Raw genomic sequence first — 11,104 nt, forward strand, 5'->3', positions numbered from 1 at the left:
GTGTTTTCCACTATCATTAATCATGGCAGCACCCAGGGAGTACCATGCGATATTTTCTGATAAATTTGATATTCTCCACCAGGTTGGGATTCCCCCATCTAATCCATAAACTATATACCGACACTGCCAAATTCCTGTTGGAGTATTAGTGGTACGTCTTTCTATGGGGAGATTCTCATAGTCTTCATTAGCTTTATTGTCACAGGTTGCATGTGTAGCCATCCATGTGTTTCCTCCTTTTGACACTTCACATCGTGGGATCTGAATAGAATTTGTAAATGTGACAATTGTGATTAGCACTAGTAATTGTTCCATCCAGGGCCAGGGAATTTTCATCCTTTTCTCCTTTTTGAATTAACCTGTAATACACACATAACAAAATTTACACGTCCCCTTTCCCAATCCCCTGTTTGTACCTTTTTATTTGCATGTAGTGAACCCACTTCCATCCTCCATTCTCTGTACCCAGTAATAGCAGACTGGGCCCTAATTGGTCAAGGACAAGGTAGGGGCCCTTCCTTTTAGGAGCTGGGAACGGATGGTGTTGACCTGGAATCTTGTACATCACTAGATCTCCCACCATGGGTAGATTACGCTCCCCAGGCAGGTCATACCATGCTTTGACTCTTGCTGCTCCTTGCTCGTCTTGCCAGGCCACCACCTGCTGTACTTGTTTTACATGTTCGATTAGAGTTAAAATCCATTCTTGTGTTAAGCCGTGTGTAGTGACTTCCCCAGGTACTGGGGTAAGTAGATTTTCCCACCGTTCCATGGGCCTTCCCATGAGAGCTTCATATGGAGAAAATCCTGTGCCCTTTGATTTTCGGGCCCTTATTCTCATTAAGACAAAGAGCAGTAACTGTGACCAGTTTTTTCCTCCCATTTCCACTCCCTTTCTTAGCTCACTTTTAATGGTGCGGTTCATGCGTTCCACTTGCCCCGCAGCCTGTGGGTGATAAGCAATATGGAACAACTGTGTGATTCCAGTGAGGGCTGATAGCTCCCCTAACAGATCTGACCGGAAAGCTGCTCCTTGGTCTAAGTCAATCACCTTTGGGACCCCCCAGCGAGTGAATATCTCATTTACCAGTTACCTGGGCAGTTTGATACTTTGTGGGGAAAGCTTCCACCCACCTGCTGAAAGCATCCACTACCACCAACATGAATCGGTTTTTCCTGTGATCTGGTGGTAGGGGTCCTGTGTAGTCAATCTGTAGTCTTTCCCATGGTCCCCTTGGGGCTTGTCTCATTAATTCTCCCCTTAGCACCTTGTGAGGTGGGCTGTTCCTGGCACAGTCCAAACAACGTTCCAGATGTGATTTTAAATCAGCTGCCATTCCTGGCCACCAGCAAAACCTTTTTAAAGTTCCCAGTGCCTCCTCAAACCCGGGGTGTCCCCCTGCCAAGCTTCCATGCACCCAGCTTGTCATAAATATAAAGGGAAGGGTAAACCCCTTTAAAATCCCTCCTGGCCAGAGGAAACTCCTCTCACCTGTAAAGGGTTAAGAAGCTAAAGGTAACCTCGCTGGCACCTGACCAAAATGACCAATGAGGAGACAAGATACTTTCAAAAGCTGGGAGGAGGGAGAAAAACAAAGGGTCTGTGTCTGTCTGTGTGATGCTTTTGCCGGAGACAGAACAGAAATGGAGTCTTAGAACTTAGTAAGTAACCTAGCTAGATATGCGTTAGATTATGATTTCTTTAAATGGCTGAGAAAATAGCTGTGCTGAATAGAATGAATATTCCTGTCTGTGTGTCTTTTTTGTAACTTAAGGTTTTGCCTAGAGGGATTCTCTATGTTTGAATCTAATTACCCTGTAAGGTATCTACCATCCTGATTTTACAGAGGTGATTCCTTTTTACTTCTATTAAAAGTCTTCTTGTAAGAAAACTGAATGCTTTTTCATTGTTCTAAGATCCAAGGGTTGGGTCTGTAGTCACCTATGCAAATTGGTGAGGATTTTTACCAAACCTTCCCCAGAAAGTGGGGTGCAAGGGTTGGGAGGATTTTGGGGGGAAAGACGTTTCCAAACTACGTTTTTTTCAGGAACCCAGATAAAGTTTGGTGGTGGCAGTGGAAGTCCAAGGGCAAAGGGTAAAATTAGTTTGTACCTTGGGGAAGTTTTAACCTAAGCTGGTAAAAGTAAGCTTAGGAGTTTTCATGCAGGTCCCCACATCTGTACCCTAGAGTTCAGAGTGGGGAAGGAACCTTGACACAGCTTAAGAAAGCCGTCCAACTTCCCTGAGGGCACAACATTACTGGTCCCTCAGTTGTTAAGACACACCAAATCCCTTCCATTAGTTCCACCTTTGGCACATGCCTGTCCCCAAGTTTCATGATGCCTTCCAGTCCTGGGTCAGATTCCTGCAACTCTCGAATTCGCCCTGCCTGATCTGTATCCACCCCGCTCCTTGTTAACACTGCTACAGGCACACTCTCTTCTGGCTCCCAGGGCCATGGGGGTGCCTCTGTTGCAGCCTGCTTGGCCTCTACATCAGCCAGATTATTTCCTTTGCTTAGGGGTCCTGTTTTCTTGTGTGCCTTCACCTTTATCACATTGATCCTGTGACTGAGCTCCTCCACTCGCTTCCACCAGGTAGCATGCTTGATTGTGGAGCCGTCTGTTGCCCTGAAATGATTATCTGCCCACCATCTCAGCATTAATGTGGCACCACGAAATACATAATCTGAATCTACCACCACCCAACATTCTGGCTCAAATTTGGGATCCACTTCATTTAAAGCTGTTAGCAAGGCTGCCAGTTCTGCCTCCTGAGCTGATCTTGCTTCTAGTGAGAAACCAATGGTGCTGACTGTCTCATTGCCTCTGATTCCCACAACAGCTAAGCCTGCAGTTTTCCGTCCCCCTTGATACCTACAACTTCCATCCAAAAATCATACCAGTGTCCCTTCCTTTACCTGATTGGGGTTAGCCTCCCGAAACACCTGATGTTGGGTTTTACCTGGGCTGGCTTTACATTGGTGTGGGGTGCCAGCCAGATGTAATCCAGCTACCCAGACTATGGGTTCCTTTAACACTCTGCTTTAATGTTTTCTGCCTGTAGAGCCAGCAACCATTGGGCAATATGCTGCCCACTCACTTGTCCCTGTAACATTGTGTGCATGTTTAACAGCCGCAGGGGGTCATGATGAGATCGGACTATTACTTTCTGCATTCCCGTAAGGTATTTAAATTTCCCTACCCCCCAGTAGGAGCACAACAGCACCTTTTCACACCATCCATACTTCAGTTCCACAGCACTCAAAAGTCGAGAGGCAAAGGCCACAGGTCGGTCCTTTGCTCCATACTCCTGTGTTAATGCACAACCAATGGTAGTGTCCGATACCAAAGGGTACAGATAAAAGAATTTCTCCCCATCCGGGGAGGCCAGCACTGGAGCACTGGCCAGGTTTTCCTTTAGCACTCTCACTGCCTCAGTACACTCTTCTGACCATTCCCAAGTTGAGGCTCGGGTTAGGTCAAATAGAGGCTGGGCTATTTCTGCATAATTGACCACAAAATCCCTGCAAAATCCAGTTAGACCCAGAAAACTTTGCAAGCTTTTAACATCCGTAGGCAGTGGCAGGGACTGGATCAGTTGCACCCGTCCCTTATCGATTTCCCTTCCCATCTGAGACACTTCCACTCCTAAGTAGGTCACTCTTGTCTGTCTCATCTGAGCCTTTTTCCCATTGACCTTCAATCCTGCTCTTGCCAAAGCTTGAAGGACCTGCTCGGTTAGTTCCCTGTCTTCTTCCTCTGTCCCTGACATTAACAACAGGTCGTCTACATATTGTATTCACCTTGCTGAATCCACCCTCTCCAGAGCCTGTCTCATGTATCTGTGAAAAATTGCAGGGGAGTTCCTATATCCCTGGGGTAGGACTGTCCAGCAGAATTGTCTGCTCTCCCATGTGAATGCAGTTTTATACTGACACGAGGTAGCTAGTGGCAGAGACCAAAACCCATTAGCTATGTCCAAAACAGTAAAAATTCAGAACTGGGGTCCAATACGGGCAACAGCAATGGAGCCATAGGAGGCCAGGATGGTGGAGATGGTGGCCACCAGGTTGAAGTCCATGACGAATAAGATGTCAGACTGAGTGGGCCGTTGTTACTTGTGAGACCTGGGCGGGAAATGGTTTTTCCACCCTGCAAGTATTTTTCAAGAGTTAGAAATTTTTCCCCATCTTGAATCAGGACAAAAAGTTGTAATCTCAAAAAAATTTTGCAAACAGAAAAACTAATTTTGTGGGAGGTGGTCAATTGAAATGTTTCAATAATTTTGAAACAGTTCATTGCAATTTCAACTTCTTTTCTTTTCAGTCCAGTTAGCTTACATTTAAAAAAACAAGTTATTTTGAACTGGAAAACCAGAACTTTTCATTTTGAAAATGTGGAAATGTTTTGACAATTTTGAAATTTTTTTCCTCCACATTTTCTCAAGTTGGGAAAGTCATCAAAGCCAACCTTGTTTCATGAACAGTTGTGATGAATTAGCATTTTTCCATTCAGAACCAATTCTTGGCAGCATCCAAGCACTTCCAGCAACATTCTGGATGTTCCTCAAGAAACAGAGCCAATACCTCTTCTCCTGTGGAGGACTGAGCGGTGGTTATGATGGACCTTAATGAGGATGGTCCAGCAGTGGGTTTGGAATCTGACATTCTCCCACTCACAGTGGAGGTAGCAATTTGGCATTCCTGTCATAGAACTTCCACTGTTCTTGTCTCCTGGTATGTAGCTCTTTGGTAAACTACTTCAGCGTTCCTTGATTATGGCTCAAGAACTTTTTCATATGTTGGTGCTAGGTTTTTGTCCTTCTGCCCACAAGTATCTCGCTGGGGATCCAAATAAAGCAGTGATAAATGGGTTGCAATATTCTGACAGTACTAAGTTTGGGATCCACTGAATCTGCCACTTTTTGTTTTCATCTGCTCAAGTTTTTTTGCTATTTGTACTACTCTTCTGCTAACCTATTTGATTGTGCATCGAAAGGATGTGACATAACGTGGCTGAACTGAGATATCAAAGGGAATGGTTAAATTGAGCTATTGGCTTTCAAAAAACTTGACAATGTCGTACTGAGATCAACTACCTATTATGCTGACCAGTATTTTCTCATTGTTTCCTTGTGCTCCCCTACCTGTCTGCATCCATCTGTTGTCTCTTGTCTTGTCATATACTCACATTGTCAGCTTTCTGGGGCAGGAACTATCTGTGGTGTTTTGTACTGTGCCTGGTCCACAACTGGGGCCCCTACATGTTACTATAATAAAAATAATTTGTGACTTGTGGGCACCTTTATCTGTGATTCTTCTGGAATCACATGATGAGCTACCTGCAATTCACAGTGTTTGTTATTACATTGCTACTTGATGTGTTGTGCAACATCTCAATTTTTTTTTAATTGAGTAGTTGTCCACTAATAATGGAGGATCATTCCCACTTAATTCAAACAGATCTGTACCAATTTTAAACCAAAGGCAAACAGAGGTTCTTGTTTCCTCACCTGACTGCAGATTCCACACTAGGATACCTTATCTTCAAAGGAGCATTCCTGCCTGGCTGCAACATGGCATCTCGGGCTTTGTTCTTACACTTCTCCATACCCAGAAGAGCACTGTGGATAATGCTTAGTATTTGTGATCTCACGCTGTGTGGCATCATGACAATGGTGTCCTTTGGACAGAATCCCATGAGATGCAGGAATTCCATCACTGTATTCCCAAAGGGATTTTGTGTTTGGAAGGACCTGGGATTTTTTACATAGTCCATCCTTCTAGAATTACTCTCGCAAGCTCTGATAAGGTTGGCTCATTTATCTGTGCCTCTAGGCTACTGAGCTCTGCCCTTGGTTACTCTGGGTCAGAGCTAGGGCTCTTCTTAAAAGACGCTTCACAAATCACAGACCTTTCTGCCCCTGAATCAATTTTAAATCTAACAATAGTACTGCAGATTTTGAGATTAACAGCCCAGCCTGCTCATGATGCTTTCTCTGGACACAGATCTCTGGAAAAAAAACCAAGGGAAGGTGAGTGAGGTCATCTCCTTAATTCCTTTGTTGTACAAACATGTTTTCACTGTCATTGTTTCTTGGTTTTCTTGCACATTTCTACTAGCTGAGCAGACCTCACTTGCTCTGAGTCTGCCTTTGCCTCACCTACCCCCTTTTTCCCATGGGAACTCTGCGCTCTTAAAATGATGCTTCCCTTTTCCCCCTGGGAATGTTTTCTTTCCTCCTTCTCACATCTGCTGCCACTATTTTCTTGCTGGGTGATTTGCATCCACTTATTGTGGCACCACCCTGACTGAGCCATTTCTAGTGGCTATTACCAGTTCCAGGAGGGCAGAGTTAAGGTTGTGTGGGGAGGGTGTCATGTACCATAACTCTTAATTTCTTAGTTTTCAGAGGTTTAAATTTAATCTCTCTCCATGATCTTGAAGGGCACGAGGCACTACTGGGCAACCTTAACACTGCAATAGCAAAGTTTTTTGGCAGTTAATTTTCACTAGCTCACGTTGCCGTGCCGGTTAGATTTGCCTGGTCCAGCGCTAGCTAAGATATTGGCTGTTTGTTCTGAAAGCTCCTTGCTGAAAATCCCAGCTATTAGACAATCTCTGCTGCACAGTGTCCTTGATCGTGGATGCCAAAGCCACAATGCTCTGCTTGTTCATGTAGAGCTTGGACAAAGGCTCCCATGTTTTCTCTGCACCCTCTTGTGAAACCTCATCTGTTTGCGTACAGAGTTCCTTTTAGAGAATGAAATGCTTGTCCGGCTTTTGAAGAAGGATGTGACACATATTCTTATTTCCTTCCTTGCAAAGGCAAATGATTTTCAGTCCCCATTGCATAAGCTAAAACTGATCTTAGTGTTACCCTTCTGTGACACATGGCTAGAAAGGGTTAAACATCCTGCAAAATAAATAACCCTCAAAAGACATGTGGGGAGATAATGTTTGTGTTTTTACATATGTATGAGCAGGGTCTGACAATGTAATCAACAGTCCCTGTCTATGCTGTATTCTGATAATTCAGAGGTCAAAAGAAGATCCTTGCATTTAAATTTATTGTAAACATGGGATATCTCGGTATTCATCTCTCTTTGAAATGTACTGTGAATGGCCTTATGTTAATTCATATAGCTAAGTACTGGTGATGGACCTCCTTCAAAGTCATCCTAATTACCTTTTGTTCCCTGAAGAAATCCCAACTTGTCAAAAGACATGAAATTGTATAAAAGATCCTTGGGTCCTGATTCTGTCATCTCTGCTTAGGCTTCACCAGGGGAAGTTTGAGTCACAAGACTGAAGTCCCCGTTATGCTGGTACACCCTGAATATGAGATTTGGACATTGGACTATGACGTATGAACTGAATTCTAAAGGAACTCTTGCAAAGCTCACCATCTCTGCTGTGAATCTGAACCTCAATGAATTGAACTCATGTCTATATTATTGTACATTCCCCCTGAGGCTCCACAGAACTGACAGTCGAAGGGCCTGGCCCAAAGCCTGTTGAAGTCAATCGAAGAGCTCCCACTGACCTCCAGAGTCTTCGCATCCTGCCCTAAGAAAGCTGAGGACTCCGGGCATTGCCAGAGCTGCCTCACCACAGTGTTCTCAGGGAGACCTGAAAGGGGCTGACAGACAACCAGATTGTCCACATCACATGGTCCGTGTCTAGAGCAGACAAAGGGCAGCAGGCCAAGGACTTTCTCCCTGAGCACTGGATTTTGCCTGCTGTCCTTCACCAGCCAGGAAACTTGAGTCCAACCCTCAGATCATAGCCCTATGCTCCCTCAGCAGAGGCTGAAACTCAAGCAGAGAAGATCTGGCATTTCGTCCCTCCAGACCTTGCTCTGCCTTCATGCCGGGAGATTTCTCAGTCCAGATCTGAGCTACCCTATCCACCATATTACATGGAAAATCCTCTCGGCAGGACACAACTGGATTAACCCAATGGAGATAACTGAATTAGCCCAGTCCCCATGTCAGGCCCTCCCTCTGGGATTTGCACCATGGCTTGCCGGAGGTAATTAAATCCTCTCTGGCCTCTGTTACAGCCCTGGCTGAGTTCCCTTCTAGTGGCTGATCACCAGTCAGCTCTATTGGACCCAATGTCAGGATTCCCTGTGCTTTCAAGCCTGCTGGCTCTGAGCAGCCTCCTGAAACCTGTCTCTAGCTTTGAGTTCTCACGCACACTCCCGGGGTGCAGATGTCCTCTCTGGTGCCCATTTCGGCATGTGAGATCCCACAGTCCTACTGCCCTCCACCCCGAGAGCAGTGCTGAGCCCCCCAGGCCTCCCACCCATAGTTTATGCATGTTGTCCCCAGAGCTGTGCACTCAGAAGTTTAACTTTTAGAGGACACATGGCAGATAAAGCAAGGAATACAAGCTTTGCAAAGGAACTTCTTAAACACAGACCCTGTAGACAGCACAGGAGAAATTCAGAAGTAGACAAAACAATGAACATCTGAATGCAGTTCACCACCTTCACCTCCTTGGAATTCTCATCCCTCCTGAGAGTCCTTGGGGCTTTGGCCAGTGTCCTAGAGGAACAGCAAGTTGCTTCTTGCCCCGATGCCTCCAGCTATGTCTTGTCTTTCTGGCAGTGAACTGGCTCTCCTTCCTTAGAGAGCAGGTCTCCTTTAAAAACAGACTTTTCCTGACACCATGTCAGGTGGTCAGCTGGAGAAAATTGCAGCTCTTTAAGTCGTGGGCCGAGATTGGAGAGCGGGGAGAAGGAAGAAATTCCAGCCTCCCCTCTTCTCCCCCTAAAAAGTCTTTGGGAAGAGGTAAGTCCATTCAAAACCCTATTGTTCAAACAGGGAACTCCACTCACTGCTGATGGGGCCAGAGGGCCAGAGCAGCCTTGATTGCCCCATTTCCCAAAACATAGCTTCCTCCTCACACACCAGATGGATGATCTAATTCACAAGGACCATTACAGTCACAAATCGTGGTCATAACACCACAGCAAAAGGTAACTGGACACAGACATATTCCCTAGAGCTGGCTGGAAAATGGAAATCCCTTTCAGTGGACAATGTCGCATTTTTGAAAAATTTCCATACCAGGAGGAAAAGACAAACATGTGACATTGTTTGCAGGAAGGGATCTCAAGTAAAATTCCTTTGGAGCTTTTCAACTGCCCATCTGCAAAACACTTGTTAGTTTCTGAAAGTGAAACTGACAAGAGCCTTCCCACCTAGCTGCAACAGATAAAGAGCCCCACCACTCACCCTGGCACCTGGCTCTGGCAGCCCAGCCACTCAACCTTCCTGGTTCCCCCATCTCTGAGAGCCAGAGAAGCAGAGAGCCAGTCAGGGCATTCAGCCTCCTCAGCCCCAGAGCTGGGGAGGAGGTAGGGAGGCTGAGAGCTGGGGCAGCACAGAGTCAAGGCACTACAACTGGGCACCCCCTCTGGGAGGCTTTTGTCAATTTCACATTCTGAAATTCAGGCAGTGAAACTGACATGAGTCTTCCAGGCTGGCCAGCCAGGGAGAGGTCCTGCTGAAAACTCTGGACTATGCAAAAAGGACATTTTCCCACAGAAAGTTCCCGAGCATCTTCCCCAAAACCCCACAGCTTCTGCAGGAGATTCTGGCCATTGTCAGCCACAGGCCACTGGTGCCATGGTGCTATGAGGAGATGAGGCTGATGACAAGGGCATACAGGAGTCCCGCTCACTCCCAGAGCCAGCCATTCCTTCCAAGGCAGGGCTGAGACATGTTGTCAGGGCTGTGTGAAGGAAGTGTGCCTGTCACACAAGGGTGAAAGCACCTTGCTATCACCTGCCCTTAGCGTGAGGGAGCTTTGTCTGTGCCTGGTGGAGGTCAGCTCCCCAACTCCATTAGCCACAAGCAACACAATCACTCCCCTCTAGACCTCCCAAGCCCTGCAGGCTCTCTATAGGCTAGCAACAGGCACCCTCCAAGCATCCCACTGGAGTGCCCACCCCCTGGCCCTCTAGACACTCACAGACTTCACCAATCTGCTACTTCCAAAGAAGCCATATGGCCCAGCTTATCAGTTCCACCTCAGACCACCACTCTGCTCAATTCATACGACTTCGATTTGTTTATAGTGAAATCAAATACAAGTTTATTTACCAAAGCAGAGAGATCCAAATAGTAGCAAGTGGAAGTACTGGAAACAAATGACTACATATAAAACAAAATCATAACATGCATTCTAGAGCTTAGACTTAATTCACAAGATACTCTCATGTCTTGTAGAATATTGCTCACCCAAAATCCTTGCAGAGTTTTACAGCCAGGCTGGCTGGGACCCTCCTTTCATGAGAAGAATACAGTCAGTTGGCCTCCTTGGTGAAGAATTCAGCGTGTCTCTTGCACACAAAGATATACCAGCCAATTCTTTATCTTTATTCATCAACAGGCCACCCCCACCCCTGCTGCTTCTTTCTCCCTATAGATTGCCTCTCTTGTACAGCCTCTCAATTTAGACCTGGCTCAGTTTGCAAATAGACATCCACTGAGAGGCGCACAACACACAAATGGCCAGACAGGGAAATAGGTGTCTATTACCTCCTGTCTGAAAGGAACATCTCCGAGGTATGTCACTACCTGGTGACCGGCCTTAACTAAAAGACCGTAAGAACATAATTTTTATTATAGATACATGACTCTTTAAATATTACCTGTATGTACATTTCACAATGACTGTGACAATCAGTAGGCTACTGGCTCTCGATAGAGACCTCACATGCCACCCTTCGGTGAGCTATTATGCAGGTAGCCAACCCAGGGAATCCTTATGCTGCCCTGTGCCCTCTGCCAGCTGACATCAAGGGCTCCCTGGGTCACAGGGCACATGCTGTATACAGAAGATATACTGGGGATACAGAGGGGCCTTCAAGTGCCCAGGGCTGTGCATACTTTATGAAGATACAGAGTAATTCACATTATTTTCTCCCTGCGCATGGTCTCTGTCTCCGGTCCATGTTGTCTCTCTTACAGGCACCCAGATCCACAGAGGTGGACTCATCCTCCCTCTCGCCGCCCCCTTTCCTCCCCGGCTCTGGGAAACAGGCCAGAATGGGAGACTTGGGAAACAGGAACCCTCCCAAACGTCC

At 46.2% G+C, this 11,104-nt stretch overlaps 1 long non-coding RNA gene across 1 annotated transcript; it reads right to left on the reverse strand.

Annotated features, from left to right (window-relative positions):
- Positions 1–4,521: 4,521 nt before the first annotated feature.
- On the reverse strand, positions 4,522–11,101 carry LOC122466358. Its single transcript, XR_006291786.1, has 2 exons — positions 10,257–11,101; positions 4,522–6,015 (listed from the first exon to the last, which is right to left on the reverse strand). It is a non-coding gene; the product is annotated as an uncharacterized LOC122466358 (long non-coding RNA).
- Positions 11,102–11,104: the final 3 nt, after the last annotated feature.

The sequence above is a fragment of the Chelonia mydas genome, chromosome 6 (genome assembly GCF_015237465.2).
Source record: "Chelonia mydas isolate rCheMyd1 chromosome 6, rCheMyd1.pri.v2, whole genome shotgun sequence".
Classification (NCBI taxonomy): Eukaryota; Metazoa; Chordata; order Testudines; family Cheloniidae; genus Chelonia; species Chelonia mydas.